This window comes from Macrotis lagotis, chromosome 2, assembly GCF_037893015.1.
Source record: "Macrotis lagotis isolate mMagLag1 chromosome 2, bilby.v1.9.chrom.fasta, whole genome shotgun sequence".
In the NCBI taxonomy this organism is placed as follows: domain Eukaryota; kingdom Metazoa; phylum Chordata; class Mammalia; order Peramelemorphia; family Peramelidae; genus Macrotis; species Macrotis lagotis.
In genome coordinates, this window is record NC_133659.1 from 88040417 (window position 1) to 88053928 (window position 13512).

Here is a 13512-nt window from a genome sequence, read left to right on the forward strand (position 1 = left end):
TATCCAATTTAATAAATAACTTTAAAAAGAAATTAAAGCTATATATTGAGACTGGTGGTTGTATAGTCAATTCTCTTTTTTTCTGCTGTTCTTTGTGTACAGAATTGATCCTGCTTGTAGATATTAAGTTCAGAAAAATAAAAACAGATGACAAAAAAAACCATTAAAAATAATTAAATACAACCCTCTCATTTTAGAGAAGAGAGAACTAAGGCTCAGGGAAGTAATTTGTCTAAAGTCACATAGTGATTTAAGTTGTGGACTTAAATGGAGACTGAAATAAATCTTCCCTTCAGAGGTGTTGAAACAACTTCCCTTCAGGTATATGAGAAGAGCCATCAATAGAGGATGAAACTATTTTCTGATGATAAAACAAGAGGAAAGTAAATGGTTTCAACTTTTGCCCCTGTGGGAGTTTAAATTTGAGAGGAAGGACTGATGGAATACTATTAATCAAGGAATATGGCAAAAGATCAAAGGAAGGTCTGCAACCATCTAAGAAAACTTGGATTCTCAAGGAACCCTTCAGGGTGTGGGATTGCTGGAAGATGGTTCCACCTTCAATAGTACTTCGGACTTTAGACCCTCATTGTTCTCTGACACACTTGGATATCTATGTTTGTGAGTTGGTCAAATGGGTCATTGTATACTGGAGTGAGTCAGGTTAAGACTAAGTCACTTGGGTCTTGCTGGAGAGGGTCAAGGTCCCTTCTTCACCTCTATCCAGTTCTCTGAATCTAGTTCAGGCAGACTGGCTGAGAGGTCTTTAAATTGCTGGCCTTCTCTGTCTTTGTTGGGAAGAACCCAGTATGAGCATGGGCAAGACATTCAAACTCTGTTTGCCTTAGAACAGTGTCAAACCATGGTAGATGGTACATAAATGTATGTCCCCTTATATGTTGTATAATGTTGCAAGATTGTTTGATAGATACAAAAAATGGAGAATTGAGAAATTTGGTAATAGAAAATGGAGAACTTTGGTAATACAGTTTTGATTATCAAAATCAAATGAGGCAAAAAAGACAGAGATGAGCTATATGCTTGAGTAAGCTAGTGTTAGGCAGTGTTATAGCTATCTTTAGCATTAAATATGAATTCATTTTCCTTGGTGCTTAAAGCCCTTATGCTCTGACCTCAACCTACCTTTTCTGTCTTATATCACAAATGGAACAACTTGATCCCATTCTTCCTATGGGCTGTTAGATACTAAAAAGTTGGTAAACTCTTTAAAGTTATCATGTAAATTTCTTTTTTTCCCCTTTTCTTTTTCATTCCCTCTCCCCACCTCCATCCCACCCAGAGATGGCTACCATTAGACACAAATATTTAAGCATATATACATACATATACATATATGTGTGTATGTAAGTGCTTATATGTGTGGATGTAAAATCAATATATACATGTTTCTATTTATCAGTTCTTTCTCTGGACGCAGTAAATAATGTCTTCCTTCAGAGATCTTTTGTACTTAATTTGAATCAGTGCTTTTTAAATACATTTTATCTTCTATTAGTAATTTTGCACTGGTTATCCTCTGTATCTTGAGTGCCCTCCTTCCTCCACTCTGGCTCCTAGAATCCCTAATTTTCTTCAAAGATTGACACAAGTGAAATCTCCCACATGAATTTTTTTTTATTCCAACCCTCTTTTCTCCAGATATTAGTGCCTTCTCCTCCCCCCCAAAATTATCTTGTATCTGTATTATTAACCATGTAAATAACAGAGAAGGTGCCAACCTGCATTTATAGAGAGTTCCCTCACCAATGAAATAAAAACTTTGTCATCCCTGTAAGTTGTATATAGCTATATATTTACATGATCAAATGATAAGATATCTTCAGGTCAGAGACACTTTTATCTCTGCTTCTATAATTAGCAGTTTCCAGGTGCTTAATAAGAATTTATGGATTGATTAATGAACTGTGTCCTGAGATAAATCCAAATGGAAGAGGAAATTCCAATCAATTGACCAGGTCCTACAGATGCTTCAATTTGTATGTGACATCATTCTGGCTAAGGCTGAACCACAGAATGATCAATCAGATGAACAAACCTTATACACATACACACACACATGCACAAAACAGATAGTGTTAATCTTCCAGAATTTAAATTTCATGGGAAAAAAAGGTAAATAGAGAGACAAATAATGAACATTTTACCAAATTGATTTACTTAGAAGAAGTTTTATAAAATATTATTCTGGAACAAGAAGAGAATGAGAGCAATGCATAACAAATGGACAGTTGGACTGTTTAACTAATACTCAGGGGAATGTTTGAAAAAACAACAAACTAAAAGAAAGCCCTTAGTAAATTTATGTCTTCTATACAATATTCATAGAGGTATATTGGTAGGAAACATATAAGTTTCAATCTGTAAACACACACATTAGTAAATATTATTGGTTCCATTCTACACTGTTCTCTTCTCTCAAGTTCTTTGTCCTATCAGAGATCATTCCCTCTTTGTTCCTATGCTGCTAAACAAAGCTGGAGAAAAATCACAAATCCATACTGAGTCCATTACAAATTTCTGTTCCATAATTTTATGTAGAGTCTCACTGAGCAATCATTTTACCACTTCTCAAATTGACTCACCATTCCACTCACCACAGAAACTCTTCCAAATCTTTCTCCCTCTCCAGTCCTCATTTCAGATGAAAACCCTGACTCATATTTCACAGGGAAAAAAACAGGTTACCAAAACTACAAAACCAGACTATTCACTTAGAGCTCACTTTTTCCTCCTCTTCATTTTAATCAGATGCCTTTTGTCACTACTTCTACCTCTGTCACACATGATTAGGTGGCCCTTCTCCTTTCCAAGGTTTGACCCCTCTACACATACAAGTTTCTTTTCATCCTATCTTCTCCAGCAGATTGCCTCCTCTTTCAATCACATTATGTCACTATCTTTAATATCTTCCTCTACTGGCTGCTTCCTTACTGAGTGTACTCCTATGCCTCAAAAAATGCTCACTTGTTCCCTTCATCTCCCTTTTCTTGGCTAAAATCCTCAAGAAGGCAGACTATAGCAAGTGCCTTTACTTCCTTGCCTCTCACTCTTTTTACCTCTCTGCAGTCTGGCTTCTGAAATAATTTATCTACTGAAACTGCTCTCTCCAACATTACTGTTGATCTTTAATTGTCTAACTTAATGACTTTTTCTCAGTCTTCATCCTTCTTGGACTATTCTGCAGGCTTTGACACTATTGATCATTCTCTTTTTCTTGATAGTGTATTCTGTCCTCTTCAGGTTTTTGTCACTACTCTCTCTAGTTCTCCTTCTACCTGTCTGACAGTCTCCTCTGCAGATCATTATGCAAGTTATTTCTATTAACTATGTATGTCCCTCAAGGATCTTCACTGGTTTTCCTTTTATCTCTTTTATTTTTCTTGATGATCTCATCAGTTCCCATAAATTAAATTATAATGATTCTCAGATCTATTTATCCAGTTCTAAATTCTCTCTTAGCCGCTGTTCTTGCATCTCCAACTACCTCTTAGATATCTCAAGCTAGATGTCCCATAAACAATTTAAATTCAATATGTCCCAAACTGAATTCATTATCTTTCCCTCTCCACCCCTTCCTTCTTACTAATTTTTCTAATACTGTGGAGGGCACCATAATCACTGGAGCCATTCAAGCTGACAACCTAGATGTCATCTTCTACTCCTCATTTTTCCTCACACCCATATCTAATATGTTACTAAGTCCTGTTGTTTGTCATGACTCATATATTCCCTCTTCTCTCTTCTGACACATGGTATAACCCCTCATCACTATATGCTTTAACTATCGCAATAACCCTCTGGTTGCTCTTCCCAGTCTCTTTTCACCCTAGTTTACTTCACTTATCTGTCAAATTTATTTTCCTAAAGTATAGGTCTGATCACATAATCTCTCACCACCACCCATTCAATAAAACTCAAGTAGCCCCCTAACAACTTCAAGATCAAATATAAAAGCCTCTGTTTGGTAATCAAAGCCCTTCATCATTTGTCTCCCCCATCTTTCCAATCTTTTGGTACCTTACACTTCTACATACAAACTTACTCAGCACTATAGTTATAGTGACCTTCTTACTGTTCCTTTCAAAAGACACTGTATCTCACAACTCCTGCATTTTCACTGTCTGTTCCCCCATACTTATAATTTTTCCCATTCTCATCTTGGTCTCCTGGGTTCTATGGTTTTCTTCAAGTACTAGATGAAAATCCATATATTATAAGAAGTTAATGTTTCTTAATGCTGGTGCTTTCTCTCTGTTGATTATTTTGAATTTAGCCTTTGTATGCCTTGTTTGTATATTGTTATTTTCATGTTGTCTCCCTCATTAGACAGTGACTCCTTGAGAGTAAGGATTGGTTTATTTTTGCTCATTTGGTTGGTTTGCTTTACTTTGTGGACATATTTTCACCTTCATTGCTTAGCACAATGTCTAGTACAAAGCAGGTACTTAATAAATGCATGCTGATTGATTGAGTACCCACAGGAATGGAATAGGTAATTGACCCAATGAAGAACTGATGGCATAGTATCTTTTTTTTAATTTTTATTTACTTAAGGCAATAGGGTTAAGTGACTTGCCTAAGATCACACAGCTAGGTAATTATTAAGTGTCTGAGGTCAAATTTGAACTCAGGTCTTCCTGACTCCAGAGCTAGTGTTCTATCCACTGTACCACCTAGATGCCCCAGATGGAATGAGAGAGGGAGACAGACAGAGGAAAAGACAGAGAGAGAGAGAGAGAGAGAGAGAGAGAGAGAGAGAGAGAGAGAGAGAGAGAGAGAGAGAGAAACAGAGAAACAGAGAAACAGAGAGAGACAGAGAGAGAGAGAGAGAGAGACAGAGACACAGAGAGCTAGAGAGCTATAGATACAGAGAGAGAGGAGAGGAGGGGAGGGGAGAGGAGGGAGAGGAGAGGAGAGGAGAGGAGAGGAGAGGAGAGGAGAGGAGAGGAGAGGAGAGGAGAGGAGAGGAGAGGAGAGGAGAGGAGAGGAGAGGAGAGGAGAGGAGAGGAGAGGAGAGGAGAGGAGAGGAGAGGAGAGGAGAGGAGAGGAGAGGAGAGGAGAGGAGAGGAGAGGAGAGGAGAGGAGAGGAGAGGAGAGGAGAGGAGAGGAGAGGAGAGGAGAGGAGAGGAGAGGAGAGGAGAGGAGAGGAGAGGAGAGGAGAGGAGAGGAGAGGAGAGGAGAGGAGAGGAGAGGAGAGGAAAAAGAAAGGAAAGAAGGAACAAAGAAAGGAAGGAAGAAAAGAGAGATGAAGGGAAGAAGAGAGGAAGAGAAGAAGAAAAGAAACTTCCATCTAGTTTATTTTTGTTTTAAAAGATGTTAAATGCCCGAGACATAACTTTGAATACTCATTGTAGCTCTTAATATACTGTAGGAACTCATTAATTAATAAGTCATTCAGATAAATATGAAATATTTTTACCAACTTTCAGAAAACTAGTCTACTTCTTTAAAGGAGATTAAATTGAAAGTGGAGGCAGTTAAAAATGCATTCATGTTTTCGGTGGAAGGTAAATTTTTTAGTAAAAGATAATATAGATATTTACAATGATAGAATACAAACCACTTTAGGAGGCATTTAGCCTTTCTTAGGTGTTTGGATAATTGAACCTAAATCATACTCTGATCTCAATTATCTAGAGGAAGAGAAGATCAAAAAGAGCATAATTGAGACAAAGTGCATTAAGAACTAAGAGTATCATTAATTATAAAATATATTACATGTGTAGACCTGGTTTTGGGAATAAAGGTTCATAGGGAGGTCATAACTTTTAATAGTTTTGCACTATTCTAAGGAAGAAGGAGCCCCTCAATAAATGTCTAATCATCTTATCACCAGCCAAATGAAAAGCATATTGTAGGTTGTTCATTAACCAAGAAGCCAATTAAATAACAAGTTGTCTTGTGCTGTGGGAGAACAACCAGACACAATCTACATTGTCCATACACTGACTCAAAGTCCCAACGAATTTTCTATGAAGCAGGGTTTTTCTCAGTAGTTCATTTTTAGATAGGCAATTTTGTGAATAAAAAAAGAAAAAAATACAGGGTTGACTGGATTAGGCCACAGAAATAGCTACTTAATGAGTGACATGTGTGGTACAGTGGACAAAAAAAGAAAGAAAAAAGGGACCAATATTAGGCTAAATCAAAAAGGACAGCACTGAAAGCTAAAAGGATGCCAGTACTACTGGATCATATCCAGAGTATGATATTTAGCTCTTGGCATTCTAGTTTAGAAAGGACAAGATAGATAGATGATAGATAGATAGATAGATAGATAGATAGATAGATAGATAGATAGACAGACAGACAGATAGATAAGATAGATAGATAGATAGATAGATAGATAGATAGATAGATAGATATAGATAGATGTGTGTATATTTATATATATATATATATATACATATAAAGATATAGAGGAGAGGATTGCTACCTTCACATATCTGAAGGACTGTGATGTAGAAGGATAAGACATTTCATTTACCCAGAAGGCAGAAGTAGGATTAATTTTTAATAATTAATTAGGAAATTGCAGAATTCATAATTTAATTACTTATAAATTTATTATTAATTTAATCATTAAATTTGGAAGTTGAAGAAAGGTACATTTAAACTTAATGGAAGGAAAAATTTCTCAACAATAGCTTCAAAAAATAAAATATTTGGGAATATTTCCAAGAAACATTCAGAAATTATAGAAATGACAGAAGGGGTGGATTCAGGGAAATCAATTTATTCAAACTGTTGCATACTTAAGTGGAAAGAATCAAAGAATAATTTATTATGAATTTCATATTGTAAAGCAATTTTGAAAGACTTGAGAACTGACCAGCCACAAATCTAGAGGATCAATGTAGTATGCTTCCTACCTCCTGAAAGAAAAATGTTACAGAATAAGATGTACATTTTAGGATATGATCAAGGATATGATATGTATGAGTTTGTTTAACTATGCTTATTTGGTATAAGAGACTTTTTGTCAAAGATTTTACAAGGAACAGATTTTGGTGTGTGACATAATAGTGGTATCAAAAAAAAAAAGGAAAAGAAAGAAAAGAGTGTCAATGAAGCATTTAAAATAATATATTAGGGGCAGCTAGGTGGCATGGTGAGTAGAGTACTGGCCCTGGAGTTGGGAGGACCTGTTTCAGACACGTAATAATTACCTAGCTGTGTGAGCTTGGGCAAGTCACATAACCCCACTGCCTTGTAAAAACTAAAAATAAAACAAATAAATTAAAATAAAATAATATATTGCAGAGACAGAATTATAGAAGGAATCAGACAAGTAAGACTTTGAAACCAATTTGGTGAATTTATTATATACTTTTTAAAAGGATATAAGCTTGTGACAAATCTTTTTCTGAATCCTTTTCTGAAATGTTCGTGTTTGTGGGCAACTGTCAAGCTTAAAATAACATATATAAGATATTTTAAATAAATATAAATAGAATGGGTTAATCAGGAGGTTATGTGTTTCCCCTCATTGGAGAACTTTAAGAAAAGGTTTGATGACTACTTGTATGACCACAGGTATTACAGGAATGTTTCATGTTCAGACTGGATTCAAATAAATTATTTCTTTCTTTTTTCTTTTTTTTTTTTTAGGTTTTGGCAAGGCAATGGGGTTAAGCAGCTTGCCCAAGGCCAAACAGCTAGATAATTATTAAGTGTCTCAGGTCAGATTTAAACTCAGGTCCTCCTGACTCCAGGGCCAGTGCTCTATCCACTGCTCCACCTAGCCACCCCTTCAAATAAGTTATTTCTAAACTCTCTTACAATACTGAGATGTGATCTGTGAAGTGCTTGTTACCTTTTACAGCAAATAAGTTAACTTTTTAAAATTAGGAATCCTTTTTTAAATGTGGTTTTGACTTTTATGTCCCTTTCTTTGCTTAGAATTCTCTTAGAAGGAGCATCTTCTGGGGCAGCTAGGTGGTGTAGTAGATAGACCATGGGCCCTGGAGTCAGAACGACCTGAGTTCAAATCCAGCCCCAGACACTTAATAATTACCTAGCTGTGTGACCTTGGGCAAGTCGCTTAACCCCATTGCCTTTCAAAAAAAAAGAATGAGCCTCTTCCTATGTAAATAGTATTCAAAAGGTGTCAAAAGATACAATTCTACCCAAATATTTCTCTATCACTCAAGTCATTTCTTTAGTGTTAGCCATTATATTAACAAGAAAGCTACTTATGGTGTAAATATGTAGTCATTGATTGACCAGTAATGCAATATGGAAGATAGTTCTAATAGAAGACTCTAGGGATTTGTACTTCATAACATTTTTATCAGGCTTAAGAGAAGGCAAACTGCAAACAAAACAATACTGAGAGAGAGAGCTAACAGACCAGATAAAAATCTGGACCCAAAACAATCTAACAAATTGAAATCCAAAACCCTAAAACCCAAAACCCTATACATGCAATCCAAAAAGATTCAACTTCCCAAATACAAGATGGAAAAGTTGTGGCAAGATTACAACACATTGGGTGAAAAAAACTGAAGAATTCTAGTGGATTGCAAATATGATCGAGAGTGTGATTGGACAATCAAAGAAGCTAATGTGATATTCAGCCCTATTCTGAGAAGCACAATATTCAGGGCAGAGAGGTGATATTGCTACTCTATACTGCCCAAGTCAGATCATATTAAGAAAACTATATTCAGCTCGGCCCTCCCCGGGGCCACCTCCTCCTCTGGCCCCGCTGCCCCGCACCTCCTCCCGCCACTCCTCCTCCTCTGCTCGTCTCTCTTCTGTCCTCCTGTCCTTCTCTCTGCCCAGTGCCACTGAATGAGGATCTGCTGCTGCAACCTTACCTGCCCAGGAACCATGGCTTCTGGAGTAATTGTGAATGATGAAGTAATCAAAGTTTTTAATGATATGAAAGTACAGAAATCTCCACAGGAGGAGATCAAAAAAAAGAAAGAAAGCCGTTCTCTTCTGTTTAAGTGATGACAAAAACCAAATAATTGTAGAGGAAGCAAAGCAGATCTTGGTGGGTGACATTGGTGACACTGTAGAGAACCCCTACACATCTTTTGTGAAGTTGCTACCTCTGAATGATTGCCGACATGCTTTGTATGATGCCACATACGAGACAAAAGAGTCTAAGAAAGAAGACCTAGTTTTTATAATCTGGACTCCAGAATGTGCACCTTTAAAAAGCAAGATGATTTATGCTAGTTCTAAAGATGCCATTAAAAAGAAATTTACAGGTATTAAACACGAGTGGCAAGTAAATGGCTTGGATGATATTAAGGATCGTTCAACACTTAGAGAGAAATTGGGAGGCAATGTAGTAGTTTCACTTGAAGGAAGACCTTTATAAAATGACAATGAAGTGCCATCCGGAAGTAGCTTCCATTTCTGCAGCTCCATCAGTTGGAATAGTGTCAGAATTTTGTCCCTTACCATACTTTCCCCAAAAAACATAAAGAAGATGTCAATAAATTAAACAGCCTACCAGTGATTGCCGTTAAGCTGTTTCATCCTGGTAGTTATATGTAGAACTCGAGGAATGCCTTCACATCACATTTTAGCCAAAACAAATGGCATTATATGCATCCCTTGCAGAACTAAGATGAATATGATAGTCCATATGAATAGTTTAGAAAACTGCAAAGGGTTAGCTAACTGAATGCCTTGAAAGTATGATCCACTAGTCAGATGCTAAACTTCATTCAGTATGACTTAGAGTTGCACTTGATTGCAGTTCCTGAGTTCTTGTGCTTTGTACACCTAACCTGCCTTTAATATGCCTATTGTGACATGGCAACATATACATATATAAATGTATATTTATGTATACATGCATATATGTAGACACACACATAAATGTATATATTTATATGTGTAACTATGCACTGAAAGCACTTTTATGTAATTAGGTCCCCCTCAAAAAGGAATGCAATTAAGTTATATCATCATCAAATTATTGTAGTACCTCAATTTCATTCCTGTTATCTACATATTTTCCTAAATGAAGTAGGAGTTATTGCCTTTTTATTTTCCATTGCATGTACACTACAGAACAGGAATAGGAGTTAAGTGTTTACTGTAAAGTCTTGCAACACTAAAGATATTTTTGAATAATGTAGTTATAATGACAATTTCTGTATGAAAAGAGCCTTAAATGGAACATTGTTTTTGAAATCAAACTCCCCACCCCCACAAATTGGCCACTTGCAATAAAACTTATAGATTATTACAGAAAAAAAAAGAAAGAAAAACTATATTCAGGTCTTGATGTCATGAATTCTTTCTCCCTTCTTCAAAAAGATGCTAAATGACTAGTTTATAGGAGATATTATAGAGAGGATTCTTGTTCAGGTTCAGGTTTGATTAGATTATCTCTGAAGTCCTGTCCAATTCTGAAATGCTGGAACAACATACATTAAAAAATTTTAAAAACCCTAGGATGCCATATAGCTTTAATATTATAGCTTAGCAATCCATAGAGAATGGTACATAAAAGAAAAAGGAAAATGAAAATGTGTAAGTTATGGGATGCTACCTGAAGAAAATAGGACAGATTGGGGAAAGGAAGAAGAGGAAAGCTTGAAACAGTCTTCTAGTGAGAAGCCAAAGAGCACAAGGCCCTTAAAGAATAAGAACCAAGGAGGGGCGGTTAGGTGTCATAGTGGATAAAGCACTGGCCCTGGAGTCAGGAGTACCTGAGTTCAAATCCAGTCTCAGACACTTAATAATTACCTAGCTGTGTGGCCTTGAGCAATCCACTTAACCCCATTTGCCTTGCCAAAAAAAAAAAAAAAACGAAACAAAAAAAAAAGAATAAGAACCAAGGGATAGGGGCGGCTAGGTGGTGCAGTGGATAAAGCACTGGCCTTGGAGTCAGGAGTACCTGAGTTCAAATCCAGCCTCAGACACTTAATAATTAGCTAGCCGTGTGGCCTTGGGCAAGCCACTTAACCCCATTGCCTTGAAAAATCTAAAAAAAAAAAAAAAAAAGAACCAAGGGATGGGTCAGGGAAAGGAAAAGGACTTGAAAAACAATAAGAAATATCTAAAGCAGAAGTTACTTGTTGAAGACAAAAATATCTATTTAATAACTTTTTTTTGTGGCAGCAACCTTTCCCTCCAATCCTCCCCAGGTATAATTCTAAACAGCCTCAGGCAATAGTAAACCTGGGAAGTATCACCTGGGAAGGGGATAGCAGGCTGAAAACTCTAGTGCACTTTGCTGAACTCTCTTCTAGATCAGAATGGGATAAATGAGTATTATTGGCACTAGCTGGACCCTATAGATTATTCTTCCCACCCCTTCCAACAAAAATATAACCACCATTCTTGCTATCCACTAGAAATTCATTTAAATTTAAACTCATTATTTTCAGTTTTTAAAATTCTTCCCTCAAAGGACTGACTAGTCATCATACCTTAGTTCCAACACTATAATCAGGTACCGGTTGTAGTAGTAGTAGTAGTAGTAGTAGTAGTAGTAGTAGTAGTAGTAGTAGTAGTAGTAGTAGTAGTAGAATAGTACCAGTAGCAGCAGTAGTGACATCAACAGCAACAGTTCTAAGTAGCAACAGTTAAAATAGTAACAGCAATAGTAGTAATAGAAAGGAGGATGGTAATAGTGATGGTGTTGGTGGTGATGGTGATGGGAGCATAGTGAATAGAGAACCTGCCTTAAAATGAGGAAGACCTAAATTCAAATTTTACTCTTGGTACATAAGGACTTGGTAAACCAGAGTAAATTCCTCAGACTGTAAATGGCCCCAGGCAACTGTCACAGCCTCTCAATTGCAAAAGAGCTTCCAAAAGGCATTGATAAAATGAACTTTCTCACTATGAGAAAACTATACCAGTGAAATCATAGATCCAGATTAATAATAAAAATCTGTTCACATAGTTTTCTTTACCAATCTTATGCAATAGGAATTACAAATCTTCTTATGACCAATTTATGGGCATAGAAACTGACTTGCCCAGTATCATACTGCTAATATCATATTTCCCCATGTATAAGACACACCCTTTTTCAAAAAATTTGGGGTCTAAAAACTGGGAATGTCTTATACAGTGATTGTAGATTTTCTCTTACTTGCATTCCCACTTTTTCATGTTTGTCTTTGTGCCCATTGTTTCACATTTGTTACTGGTATATTAGGTTACATTTTGCCACATTCTGTCCAGAAATGACTCAGAAAACATTTTCACACCAAGTTCAAAGTGATCTAGTTTGCAAAAAGTGAATGGAATGTGCTGCTGAGCATCAGTCTGGTTCAACTGAGAAAACAATCTGAGACTGGTTACAGGAAGAAGAAACCCTACTGAAAACCCTCTCAGCAGAAGAAGATCATGAGTCAAGTCAGCAAAATTGCCTGAATTAGAGAGGGAATTGAAGAGATGGATTGAAAAGCAAAGGTCCATTGGAATTCCTGCGTCCTCTGTGAACTGTAGTCCTGGTTCAGCAGGAGGCTAGAAGAATTGCTGATAACAAAAAGAAATGACTGATTTCAAAAGAGGACACAATGGGTACTTCAGGTTCATGAAACAAAATGGACTAAGCATGCGTCCACCCACCAGACTTGCTCAGGGAGTGCTTGTGGTCAACCACAGACACAGCAGAACAGTTAGAGCCTCTCCATTCATCATCCAACACAGATAAGGACAAGCTAATGGCTGGCAGTTTTTACAGTGATGAGTAGTTATAGGAATTTTATGATGAATAAAACTTGAGTTCAATAACTTTATGTAATACATTTATTTTCAGATTTCAGGTCCCAGAATTAAGGTATGTCTTATACATGGGGAAATACAGTAAGCAACAAAAGTTAGGATTCAAATTCAACAAACCTGAGGAAATGGTAAAAGGAGCACAAAGACAGGCTTATGCTTTTGCTTCCCTTATGATTTTACTTCCCCTATCTTATTTTTGGTAAAAGATAAATTTCTATAAATTTCCATAAAATGGAATCTCTATATAAGAGAACATGGAATTAGTCACTGTCAATAAAACTTGTCTGTGATATTGGAAATTTTGCTGTTTACAAATTTTTAGAGGCTTTTCATTAGAATTAGAAATTATAAGAAATATATAATTAGTTAAACAAGATTTCTAAAATAGGTTTGTAAAATATGTAGAATATTTCATATTCCTTTCCTTTGCTATAATCATGTTGACTGACTTGCTATTATTCATTCCCCACTACTGTTACTTTGCACAATCTATCCTCTATGCTTGGAATGAATTCTCTCCTAACCCCTGACCTTAATTAAGCTTCCTAGATTCCTTCAAGACCCAAGTACCATTTTCTATTGAATTTCTGTCCTGATCTTCTCCACTCAATTGCCGGGGCCTTCCCCTCAAGTATAATTTTGTAAAAATTTATAATATGTAACATAAGTTTTTAAACCTATGACCACCTTTTAGACAAGTATAAATAAGCTCCTTAAAGATAAGAATGGCTGATTTTTATCATGAGTATCCCAATCCTAGAAGTAGAATACACAATAAGA

General features: G+C 36.3%; 1 pseudogene; it reads left to right on the forward strand.

Annotated features, from left to right (window-relative positions):
• Window positions 1-8856: 8856 nt before the first annotated feature.
• Window positions 8857-9548, forward strand: LOC141511087 (cofilin-2 pseudogene; annotated as a pseudogene).
• Window positions 9549-13512: the final 3964 nt, after the last annotated feature.